This window comes from Fulmarus glacialis, unplaced genomic scaffold (genome assembly GCF_000690835.1).
Source record: "Fulmarus glacialis isolate BGI_N327 unplaced genomic scaffold, ASM69083v1 scaffold6956, whole genome shotgun sequence".
NCBI lineage: Eukaryota > Metazoa > Chordata > Aves > Procellariiformes > Procellariidae > Fulmarus > Fulmarus glacialis.
The window spans coordinates 11002-27699 of NW_009217408.1; the positions used below are offsets into that span (position 1 = coordinate 11002).

The window sequence follows — 16698 nt, forward strand, 5'->3', positions numbered from 1 at the left end:
GAGTTATGATCCCTTCTGCGCTGGGCACCTCGGGGAGAGAGAGACAAGAGTCTCAGCAGCCTGGCAAATCCCCCATCCCAGGATTTGGTAGGTGGGAACGAGCTGTTTAATGGCCCCATTTGGGTGGAGGAGGCAGCCCCAGTGCTGCCCTGGCCCTACCTGGGTCAGGCGGCCGCAGGCATGGCTTTGAAATGCGAAGCAGCTTCCTTAGGCTTTGCGGGGGGTAAAAAGTGAATTAACCATATCATAGGCACATGGTACTTCCCTGCTCAGATTACACTACAAAATCTGGGCAGTTCCTAAGATAGAGCTGGAAAAGGGGATTTGGGAGTGTGAGCAGCACTTGGAGCAGAGCACAGCTGACATGGCTGGGAACAAAAGGTGATAGGAAAACTCACTGCATCTACATTGCTGCACATCCACAGGTCAGCAGAAATCCTTCCTAACTGGACGTTTGTTGCAAATTTAGTGGGAGAAGCGTAAAGTAACTTTCTTTGAGTGCTGGCTTTGCTTTGTGCCTTGTGTTCTGCTAGTTGCAAAGATGATTGTATCTGGCTGTGTTTCTCTTTGATTTTACTTTGTTTTCTAGATTTACTTTCTAACTGTTCATCAGGCTCTAAAGCTCTTGTTAAATATCTTCTGTTCGATACAGTTTAAGGACTTATGTAGATAGCGGCGGTTTTGCTTTGTTAGTTAAGACTGCTAAAGCTGTGTCTACTCTGCTCGTGGACAAAGCTTTTTGCAGTACGGATTTTTTTGCAAAATACTCCATAAGCAACACATGTGTTTGTGCTATTAGTTAGATCTTCACGGACTTTTTTTTATCTTCTCCTCAGAAGTGAGCTTCTTAGAAAAACAATTATTTTTAATGCTGCCTCTGGCCTTTTGACTGGGAATTCAGAGAGCATTTTACCTCACATACTGAAGCGAAAGTTAGGTTTGTTTTTGTTAATGTAAGTCAAGAAGTAGCAATGATTCAGTGTGACAGGCTGAATGTGAGCCATATGAGCCAAGCTGCACAAGCATAAAGGATGATTGTGCTGCAAAATTTCTCCAAGTAATTTAGATTTTGACACACTTACCAATTCTCAAGTTGCGTTTCCCCCTCCCCGCCACTCCTGCCCTTCCCCCACCATCCAGGATCTGATGTGATGGAAAAATATATGCATTGTCTCTGGGAATAGTAGTGGTTGGGCTAAAAGTGCTTTTGCTTCTGCGAATTTTATTATAGCAATGTGAGAGCTTCACAAAGAGATTATAATAATTGTATACGCTTACATACATAGTCTTAAATAACGACAATTTTTAGGTGATAATTCTTATCGCTTAGAGCGTGTAAGTGTCATCTACTTATTTGTTTCACTAACAGGTTTTGAAATGCGCTGGTATATAGCAGTTTTCTGACTTAAGAAGTGTAACTTTTGCATTGAGCCGCTGGAGCACAGCTCACACGCAGCTCCCGGCGCGTGTGACAAGAGTTGCATGTTAGGGAGGACTGCTTGTCCCCGGGAAGCCCAGAGCACCGGGCAGAGTGCCACTTGAGTCCCACTCTTGGGTGGAGGATTTTATAGTGCCATTTTTTTCCAATTAAGAACTATTGATTTCTTTTGTGCGTGTTTTATTTTTTTGTTGTAGACGACTTTTTTTTTTTTTAAATCTGCAGTTTCTCTGTATGGATGGCAAATGAAGGCTGTTTTAATGTTTACTCAAATGATAGATACTCATAGCAGGATTTTATGTCCAGCCTTTTTATTGATTAAACATCTGCATGTCTTACCGTTTGGATGTAGAAAGGGAATAGCAAATGGCAGTTCATTTTTGGCTAGGGTTTCTTACTAATAAGTGAAAGGGGAGGGGGGTGGGGGGGCTCACGGTGTGTGTATGTGTGTGTGAGTGTAATATGTTACTGTAACATCTATAAAATAAGACATATTTTAATAGCTGTTATGCTTGAAGATTGAATTCTGGTCTCTTAGGAAGTATATCGTGCAGACACAACAGACACATACCAGGGTAAATGAGAACAGAATTTGGTTTTTCAGTGAATCTTTTCTAACCCATTGGTCCAGTCCAAGCCTCCCCCTGAAGTTACTAGAAAGGACCCTGCTGACACTAATGGAAGTGGGGATAAAGCCAGGCATTAAGATGGTCTAGATTGTGACACGCCTTTGCTGTTTAATGTTGAATGTGAAGTTTTTAAAGAAGCAAACCAAAAATAATACATTGGATACTATTTTTAAGGCAAAATCCCAGCAAAATGTCTGTCATCAGGTTCCAGACAATTCCTTGCTTCACTTTAACAATGAGCTATCCATTATATGGTCTTAATTTATGGAATGTTAAACGGTTTCTGGCATTACTGTGCCCCTGCAGGAAGAACAGATGGTACTTTTGAATGAGTTTTGCTATGGGATAAAATGTTCCAGGTCTTCAACAGATCATATCCATCTGTAAGAAAGGAATAGCATTTGTGTAAAATAAACAGGGTAGAGTCAAACAACTTGAAATCCTCTACTGAAGGAAAACCAGTGCCTCTAGGCTGAGGTGGTGGTATGTATTGGAAGGTAACGTGGAAAGTTATTGCTTAACATTACTTTAAAGGTGAACATTTATTTTGGTTAAACATCCCAAATGGGAAATCTTATATATCAGGACTGGGAAGGCAGTGGTCAGTATATAACATGGTCAATATATACTGACAGTAGTCTGTGTATAACAAGAGTATCTTACATTTATAATCAGATAGATTGGCTATGTCTTCATCTTGTCTGCATGCAATGAAGTTCTGTCCTATTTGATTTGTAGAGCTTTGGCTCTCTGAGAATAGTGTGGAAGCAATGAAGACCCAGGTCCTGACAGTCCTTGTCATGTCAGTGTATAATGTAGCCAACCCTACAGGACTGAGCAGAACATCTCCATTGTGATACACATCTTGCACCTTCCATAGAAGTTAGTCTTACAAGTCAAACAGAGGATTGGCAGAATTGTGAGAAGTTGCACCACTTTCCTTCTCCATTTTTCGAAATGACCAGGAACTGCTAGGATGACGGGATCCATCATTTTTCAGAGCTCTGCTGCGATTCTTCCAGTTGGCCTCTTGGGGAATGATTGCTTTCTCCTCATTGGCTTCTGCACTTTTGTGATCCACATTTGGTGAATGAATATCCCCTTCAGTTTATCTGTCTTTCTTACGATTCTACAAATTTTGTTCATATTCCCTGTAGAGTTCTCCTTTGCAAATTGAAAAATCACAGGCTCTTCAGCTTTATCTACCTGAAAATAAGGCAATTAATCATATAAGGTCCCTGTATGGTGCATAAAGACAAGCTCACATCTAGGGGGCAATCCATGCATCCTAAACCAGATTATCAGTGATATTAGTTGCCCTCTGAAGTTTTACCCCCCTCTCCACTGACTGTAGAGGAAGCTTCATCGGTGAGGTAACTTCTAAAAAAATGAAGTTAAGCTGAACCTGTGATCTTTAGAGAATTTAGATTCATGGTCCTCTTTGTTCTGTTCTTGTTCTTTGTACTTCGAATACCCAAGATCACAGTATCAGCAACTTCTTTTAGAAGTCATTCTGCAAAGTTGTAGAACCTTTATATTTTTGGAAATCTGATGAAAATCTTCCCTCTCCCAGCCTCCAAAATCAGTCAGCTGGGTGTGAACGACTGACTGGGCTGCCAAAGCGTTTAAAATCATTCTGGGGTGAGGCAAGGTCATGCCACAGGAAGGCTCTCTGCAGGTGCCTCTTTCTGCCGGACGGCTGCACGTTAGCCCGGCCTTGGGGGCTGCATTTGTGGAAGCACTGACAGTGGAATTTGAGAGTAGACTGGAAAGCAGGAATACCTCTCCTTTCACTGTGAAGGATATGTTGTAGTCCTAATTGTTTGGGTTCACTCTCCTTGGTGTGTTTTTGGTTTTGTTTTTTTTTTTTTAATACCAAACATCCTGTGATTTTTGAGAGACTTTATCTTTTGCATATTAGTGACTTTGTCATCTTAATTTTTCTTGCGACTCATGTGCTGGACTGTGCATAACAAGCATGGAGTATCAGCTCATTCTTCTTTTGTTGTATTAATGATCTCTTTCCCATTGCATAAATCATCTTTACAGTTGTAGGATTTCTTCAGCTGGAAAATAAAATAACTTCTTCCCCTTCCAGGAGAAAATTGACCAAAACATATATATGTATCTTAATGTGCCAAGACCAAAATTGTGCTCACAGTCAATACCACCTTCTTGGAATATTGTTCATTGTAATGAAAATCAATTTACTGTTTGGTTAGTGTGTTCAACAGAAACAAGATGTCAAAGGAAAAGATGTATTCCTGTTATTTAAATTATATGCACCTCTATAAGGTAACATATAAAAAATATTCATTCATCATTCTATGTTAGCGGGTGTACCTGCATGTGCATAACTTAATGCAAAAATAGAGCTGTAATCAGTTGATTGCTCTAGATTCTCTCTCCAGCATAGGAGGAATACGTGGCCCAACATGAAAAGCGAAGTTTACATCAATACTTTCATTTTCCCAAAATTTTATATGAGAAGATGGGGTTAGCTTACTTTTCAGTATATTTGAGAGGATCTGCCTTTTTCTCATAAATGTTGGAGAAAGTCTGGTTGGTTTCTTCAGTAATAAGACCTGTTCTCTTCTGGGCAGCAGTTAAAGTAAAATTGCCGTTTTGTTAGGTATCTTAAAAAACATAGTATGTTCCCCATACTATGGGGAACAAAGCCAAATTTTGCAGTATTAGTGTTTCTGGATTGCCGAGATTTCTAATTTTGATTGTTGTGCCTTTAGTTGCAAGTTACCATGGGTTTACTTGTATTTGTTGATGATCAATAACTTAAAATATTCAGGAGTATGGGTTGCATATTTACACAGCAGACCATACTAGCTTCCTGTGGTAATAGCAAATGTAATCTATAACTTACAAAGTAAACAAGGCTTGCTCTTCTAATACCATTCTGGTTTGTAGGGTAAATATGGTACAGAACCACAAATCATTATGAACACAAGAACTACATACATGCATCTGAGAAGTTGTCGAAATGTATTTAGACATATAGCAAACTATCTGTTTGTGATAGTGTGTCAGTTTGAGATGCTGTACAGTATACAGAAAAAAAACAGTGCTCCTATCCCCAGGAAATTATCCTCCAAATTAAGGTTGTACCTTGGACAATTTGGATCTCGTCCAAAGCTACTGAAATCAATGGAAGGAGTTCAGGATCTGGGGTTCCACACGTGCAGCAGACAAAAGGGTTGTGCATTACTTTCACCTTCCTTAGAGAGCAAAAGCATGCCAGGGGAGTACAAGAAATACGTGTATTTATATGTTTCCATATCTATTTATGTTTAAACCTTTCAGCAATAATTAATACCAGATATTTTGCTTTCATGAGTTTCAAAGTACCAGTCAGTGTCTTTATGATGGCCTCTAAATAGCTTTAAATCTACTTCAGGTTGGTTATAAATAAATTTGCTGCCCAGAAGAGAACAGGTCTCATCACTGAAGAAACGAACCAGACTCTCTCCAACATCTAGTACGGTGCCTCCTCTGAAACACTTCTCTGGATTTTAATCTTCAGTAAATGAAGCATTACTGGCCTTGGCATCTCTTGAAGGATAAATAGGGCTGAAAGCACTATCCATCCAGATCCTCTCTGGCAGAGTACTGAATCTGTCTGTCTATAGGAGCTAGACATCTTCCTGGTTAGCATCAAGTTTAGTTCATGTAATTGTGTGCTACAGCAGATACAATAAAAGATCCCAGGCAGTGTGTGTGTGCTGGGTGCATGGGACGCCGACCTGCTTGTCCCATCAGCTCAAGGACTCGCTGGCCGCTGAGGAGCAAAGCCTTCCTCAGCCTCATGCCCAGCCAGTGAAGCGCAGGATAGTTTACTTTCCAAAAATGGGAATCACACAGCAACTCTCAGCTTCTCTTACACAACTCTTCAGTCTTTGAGGATCAGTGAAGAGTAAACACAGGGTGGAAGATGGGAGGTATTGCAAGGGTAACTTCTATTAGTTACATCTGGCATTATTGTTGTCTCTGAATGATAGGCTCTGAGATGAAATAGCAGAGCAGGCATCTTTTCACGTTTTGCTATCCAACAAACCAAATTAATTCCATTATCTTTTATGGAAAGTTTGTGCAGGAACAGTTTTGATTGATGGATTACATCTGCGGCTGCTGACTGATTAGCAGCATGATAGATGTAGCTTCATTTACAGGGATTTGCTTTCATTCATGAGGAAAAATTGAAGGTTTCTTTCCAGCACATTTTTTGCATTAAAACTTTTCAAAGTGCTCAACAAATGGTAGGCTTTGATTTCCATTTGTTTAATGCCTGTGGTAATTAACATTTCTGTGAGAACATTTTAACCAAATGTTCTAGTTTTTCCTCCATTAAAATAATAATTTTTTGCTTTAGCTAAAGAATTTAATTGGTATATATAATAACCCTGATAAGGGATTTCTTTTGTCACCATATGAGAGGAAACTGTTCTTGAGGAATGATCATAGTTGCTTTTTCTGGATTTCATTAATTTATAATTGGCAATATGCCTCATGGTACATCCAGTCCACTTACTACAGATATGCTCTGTCTGCAGTCTATTGTCTCATGGCGTGGGTGGAGAGAGGGCATGTATGTGAGTGCTGAAATAAATCTGAGTTCCTTTTCTTCATACCAAAGAATATCTGGGCAGATACTCAATCAGATTAATTAGCTGAACATTTTTCAATGCAAAATCACAAAGCTGGATCCTTAACCCAGCTTGTCTTTGTGGAGTTGATTCCTAAACCCTATCTCCTCCTTCAAGGCTGGTAGAAAACCGTAGGGTTGGGAAATCAAGAAATGGGGCTGAGCGGTGGCAGAGCAAAGGAGATGACTATTTAGTGATAGTGGCACCAGTTTCTGTTGGGAGATGCATCCACCCTTGTATTTTTTACACCTCCGTTTCATCCTGTATCCATGGTTCTTGTGTGCAGGTTTGGGCACCGACTGGCCTCTGGCAGTAAAGGTCCTACGCAACCTGTCCTGCAGTGAAGCTCGGAGATTTTGGTTCGTGCCAGGCTTACTCCAGATAAGCTTTATAGGTAGAAGTAGTGGTCAGGACAGTTGTTTCTTCTTACGCTGCTTATTCTTGTCCCTTTCTTCTAACAGGAAGACTCTCTGTTCAGATTAGAGCACAGCAAACTCTCAGGATCGCTGTCAAGGGCAGAACTAGCACATCTGGGATGATTCCAGCAGTAATAATGTGCTCAAGGCTACACAGAGGGCTGAAAACTTTGTAAATGAAAAATTCTGAGAACACTTACTGTAATGAGGAAAATGCAATCCCAGTGACTCAAGACAGAGATATTTCCTTGAAGTATGAGGTGGAGCTATGGTGTGCTTGTGATGGGTAATTTTGAGCTAGCATTTTATCCACTAGATACAATAAACTATGGAGTCTTCCTTCTCCAGTTTTTCCCCTCAGACTTTATCCAGAGGAATAAGACAGAGAATACCTTCTCTGTGTGGAACAACGACAGCGACGGCCTTGTCTGCTGTCTCTAAGTCTTTACTTATTTAAGAGCCGGAGCAGTCTTACTTATTTAAGAGCTGGAGCACAGGCGGGACAGTGGGCGTGCAGAAGTTCACCTACTGTCGTGTGAGTCTCAGCTAGGTGCATTCTGCAGCTGGGAGAGCGGAAGATGTATTTTCTCAGCTGCGGAGCAGAGTACAGCTAATGAAAGGAGTTGGTTTGTTGCTACATTTGGTTACTGAGAGCACGTTTACTCTCTTGAGGGACAGATTTGGATCCTGTTGAGTCATAAAGGAGAAGAGTTTGATCTTGGGTCCTTCTGGGGATTTCGCTACACTGTGAAAAATCACTGTGCCTTTTGAGGGGAACATGTCAAGATTCACAGCCTACTCCTCAGGAAATCCTGATTGTAGACAGCAACTGTATGTGTTGTGGATCAAAAGACGTGCATTGACAGAGCTCTGTATATAAGTCGTGGAAAAACTGTGAACCAAATTAGTAAGAGCTTGTAAAATGTTCACTGTACAATATGTATTATTTTCACTTCATCAGCAGCTAGAATTTCACTATTAATTATGACAATGACAAGGCCAGGACACATTTACTGAAATATTATTTACTACAAACTTAATATATTGACATTTTGTTTTGACACTCATTTGGAATTAATTGGCAGACTGAAGCAAACCCCTCTGAGTTACTCTGGAGAGTCTTAAATCAAATTCTTCAATTCTGAGGTTGAAGTTCAGGCGTTGGAGGAACCACCGCTCCTCCGGCTGGTGAGCAGTTTTTCCTCCCAGGTAGACTCTGGACAACTCTGTTGCAGTTCCCTTCAGTCTTCCCTCAATGAAAACAGTTGTTAATTATTTCCAAATTGGCACAGGGCAGGAAAGGCCACTTGCTAAGCTGCCAGGCTTTCTTTTGCCTAATTCGTATTTTAGGGTGGGGGTGGGGGAATTTTCATTTTCAACTGTTCCAAAAGGTCTGCCTGAAATATGTAGATAGTACCCAGGTGTGCTTCTCTTTAATGCCCAGGTGCTCCAACCAACATGTTCTCCAACAAAAGGAGAAGATCTGTATTACTGACTGTCACTGCTTAGGGCAGTGGGGTTCAAAGTCCTGGCGGGACTCGTGCATAATAGAAGACTGGATTAAGAAAACAAACAAACCCAAAGCTTGAATCTGTTGCTTACACAAAATTCTAAGTAGCATTGTAGTCACTTCATTGAGGAAAGAAGAGGGTGTGGAAATGAGATGCTCAGATTTTGCGTGCCACTGTCCTTGAGGTTGCAGCTAGTGTTTTCCTTGGTGAGAGTCAGCGGCAGCCCTGCAAATATGTGAGCTCTGTGAAACACTGGGAAGAGGCAGAGGACTGGAGTATCCTGGAGGAAGATTAGGGGAGAAAGGAGGAAAGAGAGAAATGTAATCCAGAACCTTGAAAGAATGCTTTTTGAGGAGCACGGTTATGAGATCGTATAGGGGTACGTTCTGCTTGAGTTACTTATGGTTTCTCACAAAGAAGTACCTAAATAATGGGGAGCACTGTGGAAACTAGGGATTTGTTTCTTCCTGAGACAGAAGGGAGGAGTGCAGCTCTTTTTTTCTTAAGTAAATGAGAAAAAATTCTTTCCTTCACTCATCAGAGCAGCTACCAGTATTTACAGTGTTCACCTGAGCCCCGAGCCTTGAACTGGTGCTGGTAATGGCACCTGGGGCAGGGCTGCTGCGGGAGCTGTGCTCCGCATCTCCTGAGGCTGTCTCCACACGTGTGCGGCTGCTCGAGGTGCTGTGGAGCTGAGGGACACGCTCTGCCTGCCTGCTGCCAAAAGAGCTCTCTCTGTGCAAATTAGTTCATAACTTATGAGCTTTGACAAGTTTTTGTTGGCTGTGCCTTGGGAAACGTTTTTGAATGGCTGTTGCTGAGTTTGCTTTAATCTTTTCCCAGATTTTTTTATTTGTCTGTCATGGAAATAGCTGGATTATTTAATTGTGTTTTTGAGGTGCATATGTAGTCACCTGAAACTTGGTGATGTAAAAATAAAAAAAAAAAAGTGTATCAATAACAAACACATTTATTTTCACTAAAAAGAAAGAGCTAGGCTCCTTCTGCAGCAGAGCTGCGTGACCCTGGCCCGGCTGCAAGTACATGCTGAGCCTCCTGTGCATGGACACTGCACTTGCTTCGTCCTGAGGGAAACTGAATCTTAGTTGGTCTGTCAAAGACTCCGTGGCAGTGCGCTTGGCATGTTTCGGTGGCTGTAGTCCGCCCGTCCACGCGCAGCCCCTTTGCTGATCTCTCCATTGCCAGCGTGTCAGAGCTGGGACGAGGACCAGCCACGTGCACTGGGCGGGACGGTGTTTCTGTTCACCTCCTTTCCCCCATGTGAGTCGTTTTTCTCTCGCTCCTCAGCAGCTGCCATCCTCCCACTGAGTCACTTTGGATCTGCTGCAGTGGCGACTCCCAATGACACAGAATTTCACTCTTCAGCGAGCCAAGTACCTGCCCTGTTATTTTGGGCTGGTCTGGGGTGAGGGGGAGCACTGACACAAGAGACCCAAGACATGATTCTCCCCTCCTCGGCTCTGCCCCGTCATTCACTTGGAAAAAGGCTGCCTTCGCTCTCCAGGACTTCAAAAATGGCTTCAAAATCTGCACATTCTGGAAGAATACATCCCAGAGCTGCCTGGTGACTATTGCTAATGCTTGGCTACTTCAGCTGAAATACCTTGGGTGATGCTTTTCCATTACTGCAGCGTGTCAGGTTCCTGTTTGGATTTGAGCGTGGGGAATGTCCCGGAGAGCACTGTGAGCATCTCGGCCCGGGGGCACTTCTGCTGGGAAGGGAGGTCTTATCGGAGCCGCTTTTGGGACACCGCGTGAGTTTTGATCTGGTGCTGCTTGCTCCTTGTTTGTCCCACTCTTGAGTTCTCTGTTGAATTAAGTAATGATCCTCCAGGCTCCCAAAAGTCCATTTTTTAAGCTTTTCCATGAAAAGGGGGTTAACAGTAACTGATTCCTTATTGAAAATAAAGCTGAGGAAAACCGCCTGCAAAAGCTATGACTTCTGAAAACAGGCTGATTTTGCCAAAACTGGAGTGTTGACAACACTGAAGTGACTAAGCATCTCGTGCTTTACTTTCGATAAGAAAAAGCAGCTCATTGAATTTGGATTTACACTGGGGTTTATCCTACCCCTCTTCTCTTTCTCCCCAACCCAGGTGCCCCGAATGAGAAGGCTAGCTTCAGCTCATCTCAAATTTCATTAATTAGCAGGCAAAAACGACAGGCTCTGTGCGCTGTATATTGCATAAATAAAGGAAACCCTTCTCCACTTTTCATTCATCTGTCTCGTGAATAGCACTTCAGTTACCTCTGCTAGCAAGATGGGCTGGGAGCAGCCAGCAGCCATCCCTTCCAGCGCTTGATGAGATCACAAGTTTCCGGATTGAGAGGGTGTGAAAGGAAGAGCTAATCCACTGGCTGGCACAGCCGAGTCAGGAGTTACCGGGCTTAGGGTTTTTTTCTGTTTTTCATACAAGAAAGATCTCTCATAAATTTCCATTTTCTCTTGCATTTAAAAGGGATTGTTTTTAAATTGATATTTCCTTCCGTCCCCTCCCTTCTTCCTCCCTTAGTCTAAACTATGACCGCAGCCATTTAAGAGCTGCTGGCAGCTGCAGCAGACCAGAGAGTTCTGGCTGGGGAGAGGTGCTAAAATACGCAGACTGGCGAAATACGTTAGCCTTGTTGTTCAGTGTGGGTGTGCACATGCGCTTCAGGCTACTACTGTGCTTTTTGCAATGCTTTCACCAATGTCATAGAGAAGAGATTCATCATCACAGACCAGGACTGTGTTTGGTCATGTACAGCTTGAGCCTGGAGAGCCAGTTTGGACTGGGTAGCACCGAGAGACCAGCAGAACCGTTCATAGCATCTCTGTGGGTTGATGAACTTGCTTTGTGCACAGGTGGTGAGTGCCACTACTGCATTTGCTTTCCCACAGCTTAGTGCATAGACAGACTTCTTTCCTTACATGCATGAAACCTGGGTGTAGATTAAGGGACAAACTAAGTGCTAGCTCCCACAGTTGCACCCAGCAGGGAGTGTGCTCCCAGTACATGGCACGGGAGGGACTGCACAGATGTCTGCCACCTTCTGCTTTCACATCAGGCTTGCATCTGGCCCCGCACACTGTTCAAAAGGAGAAGATGCATATCAAAACAGCATTTCTATTTTTACCATCCTTGAAAAGGGCAATTTAGTGAGGAATTAAGAGGTAGGACAGAGAAAAGAACGGTTCTATCTAACCCTGTTTGCAGGGATCTGCAGTTGGTTATATCGTAGGTACATCTTCAAAGCTGGAAGTCAGTGGGTTCTCATGCAGGTGTTGGCCTCTGCAGTGGGCTGAATTTATTCTATTTATTGCTTTTTGTTTATAAATGGCTGCCTCTTTTTATTCAGTGAACATTTGAAAGAATGCTCTTGATCCTGCAGCATGTCTTCCACACGTGCACACCTTCTGCAGTTGTTCTGCCGTCTCTGGGGCAACCTTCACACAGAAAGATGGTGCTTGTGTGAAGTCTTTGAAGGAAAGTGCCTCCTGTCACCTCTGCTTACCTAGAATAAGCTTTCTGGTTCAGCACTGAAATGAAACCATCTGGAAAAAGAATCTCCCAATAAAATACTCCTCTTAATTTAAAGAAGTTGCACATCTAAAATGTCTAGATCTTCTGTGGGAACACACTGGTTTCATCAACATTTTCAAGTAATACAGCTGAACTGTTTTAATCAAGTCAACATTCTTCCTTTCGACTTTATGTTATGGCTTTGATTGAAGTAAATCACTCTGAGTATATTGTTTTGCAAAAATGTCAGAATTTATAGCTTTTTGGCCCCAAATTGAACTGAAGTAAGCATTTTGAAATCTTGTTTTGTTCTACCCACTTCCCCTGCAAGGAGACAGGAATATGATGTTTTTCAGCCAGTGCTAGTAATAATTTTGATGGTTGCTGCTGTTAGCCTTGGATGTTCAGTCACACAGATACTGGTTGCATCTGCAATGTGAAGCATTCTCATTTCCTTTTCCATGAAGATGTGTGCCTGTAGTTCATGTTAATCTGGACTCTTACTTTTTAAAGCCTGTTTTCCGTAAGGTGTCTTTGCTTTGCCTTTCCCAGGAATCATTTTTAAAGAAGGAATTGAGGAATAAGGAACTCCTCTCTTTACTGCTGATTTACGTCACAGGTTCACTTCTGTTGACTTTGAGGGACTTAGTCCCAATCCAGAGCATTGGCCCTCCCTTGCATGGGCACTCATGCTTTCTCAGGATGCACCGAGACTGGCAACAGCTACTTTAATAGTGGCCCCGTACGACCCCACCAAAGCCAATAGCACTTGAACCAAACTCCCTTGCCTGGGCACTCATGCTTTCTCAGGATGCACTGTGTGCACAGGACTGGCAACAGCTACTTTAATAGTGGCCCCGTACGACCCCACCAAAGCCAATAGCACTTGAACCAAAGCAGAGCGGGATATGCAGCACAGCAGGTTAGGAAACTCCATAAAGGACATAAATTGAAGCCTTCTGGGTCATGATGCAATGCATGAGGACTGGGGTGATACTTGGGTTATCTTGCTGTAGAGCTCCGTAAAGCTTTCAACAGAGACTTTGAAAGACCTTTATTTTAGGTGTGACATCCCACCCAACTGAGCAGCGAAAGTCAATGACATTCATAAGAGTGGGTGAAGGACAGAGCTGAGAGTAAAAAGACCTGATTCTCATTTAGGTGAAGTCCTTGCGTATTGTCCCAGTTGTGAAAAAGGACATTAAAGAAAGCATTAAAATAATTAATGGAAACAAATTATTGTAATAATATCTACTGGTATTAAACTCCCCTATCCTCCAGAGATAGTGCATTTTTTACCCTTTTGGTATAGACACCTTTATTTCACAGCTCCAGCTTTTGATGCCATTACCAAGTAATTAGCTGCTGTCTCGTTTCAGCATTGGGGAAGGGCGTAGATCCAGAGGCAGTTGCGCGGGCTGGCAAGAGCACACACACTCTGTTCAGAGGGATGCGTTTTCTCAGTGGGGCTCAATAGTCGTGTCTGTGCACTTCACTCAAAGCTGTTTGTCTCTGTGCCTGAAGTAGAGACTGTTTCTTTGATATGCAAGTTTATGGGTGGGGGGGGAGCGATGGGTGTGGGGAACAGATGGAGAAAGCACAGGGAAAATGCAATGGTTTAAAGGAATAAAAGAGATACTTTTGTTGGAATCATTACACCAAAAACAAGGAGCTTCTGATGAAGGAAAGTGAGCCTGAGGATAGGGAAGATTGTGGTGTTATCGACAGAAAAAGGGTTTATAAGGATTTCAGCCTTATCAGTTTGAGGTTGGTGGCTTGAGAAACCAAATGTTGAGGGATGTGGAAATGATCAAAAGAGAAAGGGTACGGAGGGACTGAATAAGGCATTGAGCAGAAAGTGTGAGAGGCGGGGAGCAGGGGCAGGGCTTGCTGCAGAAGAGGGGCCACGAGCTCTCCAGGCCTCTCCGTGGGCGAAAGGCAAGGGAGCAAGGAGAGGAACAGAGGAAAAACTGGAGGTGACCTGGACAAGCAAACAAACCCTTGGGTAGAAAGGGGGTGCAGATGAGGAGGGGAGGAGGTAACTGTACGGGGGAGGGCAGTCGAGCAGCTCCTTTCATGAAAACAGGACTGTCCCATGATAAACGCTCAGCTGTGCTTGAACTTCTAGGCATGCTAGATGTAAATTATGACTGGCTTTCTGCTACTTGCTTCAGGATATGAGGTTATGTGGGGGTTTCTTGTTGGGAGTTCGAGTTTATGCCTGTGAGTCCTTGTTTTGAGAAACCTGAATGTGCAAACAGGGCAGGCAAACATCTTCACGGGTGTGTCCTGCTCCCATTGTCATTTTTACCTGACAGGCTGTGCTGCACCAGGACAGCAGTAGTTGGCTGTGAGCAGTTGCTGTTTGGATATAATGTGAGTGATGCACACAAGCTTGTCCTTTACGTGCCTGACAGGTGCTGATTACCTATTAATTATTACATAGCTCTAGCTGGGAAATAATGAATGGAAGGACAATTAAAGATAAGTTTCTTCTGTAAGGGTTCCACAGCAGGATTTTGTCACCATCCCTGCTGATTAGTTTGCTTTTAAGTAGAAGATGACTAGGTGGCCTCTCTATTTTACTTTCCTGATTTCCTTACTGAGCAGAGTAACATTGGGTTTGGATTTCTAATATGACAGAGCAAAGTTAAAACTGGGGTGGGGGAAGAAAAATAGTTGACAATGGGATGAGAATGAAACTCTCAAGAAAAGATGCTTACCCAGGCAATGCTGTGCGCTACCTTCGTGCCCACAGAGGCTGGCCAAACCTGGGGCTGTGACACCCAAACGGCCCATGTCGGGGTCCCGGGGCTTTCTGAGCCTGGGAAGCAGTGATGTGGGAGAGGGAGGCGCGGGCCAGGGCAGAGCTGTCCTCAGCTGCCACCAGCAGTGCTCTGGCAAGCACGGAGTTTGGCCAAGGGACTTGCATGCGCTGAAGCGTCAAAGCCCGGAGGTACCGATGGGCAGGGATGGTGACAAGATCCTGCTGTGGGACCCTTACAGAAGCAGCTTATCTTTAATTGTCCTTCCATTCATTATTTTCCAGCTAGAGCTATGTAATAATTACAAATTTGGATTACCTGGAAAAGCTGCTGAAAGTAGGATAAATTATTAATTCCCAGGCTGGATTCTGAAGAATTAATTTCAGCACCACATATTGAAAATTCTCTTTCATATGAGATATCCTAGTTTTGAGAACAGCTCTGAAAAAGTGAGATTCTTCCAAGCCATTATTACACTTTCTGACCATTTTATTTTTCCTTCAGTCAGTATCCTTTAGCACACTCAACTAATATACTCAAATTAGTAGTAGAAAACCTACATTTGTAAGAATGATATCTCTGTACAACGTACTGAAGTAATTCAAATTCCAGCGCAGAACTGTGGAAATTCTTAGCACAGTTTGTCCGTATCTTATCAGAACAGGCACGCTTTTCCCACAGCCTGGCCGCTTTCCAGCAGTGCCGAAGCAGACTTGTTGGAAGCCCAGTTTGAATGGGAGAAGTAATCTTTCTGAATGGATTTTCTGGCAGGATTCCTGTTGCTTGTGTGTTTTATTGTTCTTGGTGATGTGACTACATTTTACGCCCTAGATAAATGTTTTAGGGTCTTTATTTTTTTGATGACGGAAGGGGTTCTGGAAAGATAATCAGATCGCTAATTCTATAAAATTCTATAGGCAAACTTTTCTCTGTTTTACTTTTCCATGTTAATTGTGTAGCTTTGAGCATGCTTTTGATATAAAGGACAACCGTTTAACTCTTAAACTTTTCTGTTGTCAAAGGGTTTAATAATTAAAAAGGAAACAACTTTCTTTTCCTCAATGCATTTTAACAAAGTGTTATTATGCCAATTAGTTTTTTGTTTGGTTTTGTTTTTTTTTTTTTTTTTGCTGTTCATAGTGTAGTAATTCACTATAAAGTATGACTGGTGGTGTCAAAAATAAAAGAAGTGGTTGCCAGTGGTGGCATATCCTCAGTTGGTGTAAACGTCCACTGCATATACAGTTGTAACTCTAGCGAAGTCAGAGTCAATCCCTCTGTGCGCTACAGGCCTGCTGTGGAGCTGTGCCAACTTCTGTGAGCTGAGGATCCGGCCTCTAATATGTATTACAGGATAGCTAATATGATGTTTAACCACACAGTAACCGCAATATACAAAGAAGTTCTATTTTAGCACTGCTGGGGCAAAAAAAACCCCTGTTAATGCCAAAGACTGAAGTGCAAAAGATTGCTAAGTGGGGGAAGGAGGCAGAAAAAAACTCCTTTTATTTTGAGTTAACATGTGTACAGACAAATTCTCACGTCTCAAGGCTAAGTTTTGTCTAAGAAAGATCTTTAAGATTTGGGTATTTGTAGTTAAAACATAAAGAATAATTATCTTAAACTTACATCTGCAGAGGAAGAACTGTGTATTTACTTACTATCTGCCAAAAAATCTTTCTCTTTTTAGCTAGAAAGATTAACAAAAAGGCATTGAAGTATAAAGGCCTTCTTTTTATTGAAATATATACACGTTTTGT

General features: G+C 42.5%; 1 protein-coding gene across 1 annotated transcript in view; it reads left to right on the plus strand.

Moving 5' to 3' along the window:
- Positions 1-374: 374 nt before the first annotated feature.
- The window catches only part of FBLN2 (fibulin 2), a 95758-nt gene continuing 79434 nt past the window's right edge, over positions 375-16698 (plus strand). The window contains exon 1 of the mRNA XM_009579650.1: positions 375-425. The gene's annotated coding sequence lies outside the window, so the exon portion shown is untranslated. The remainder of the gene's footprint in view (positions 426-16698) is intronic.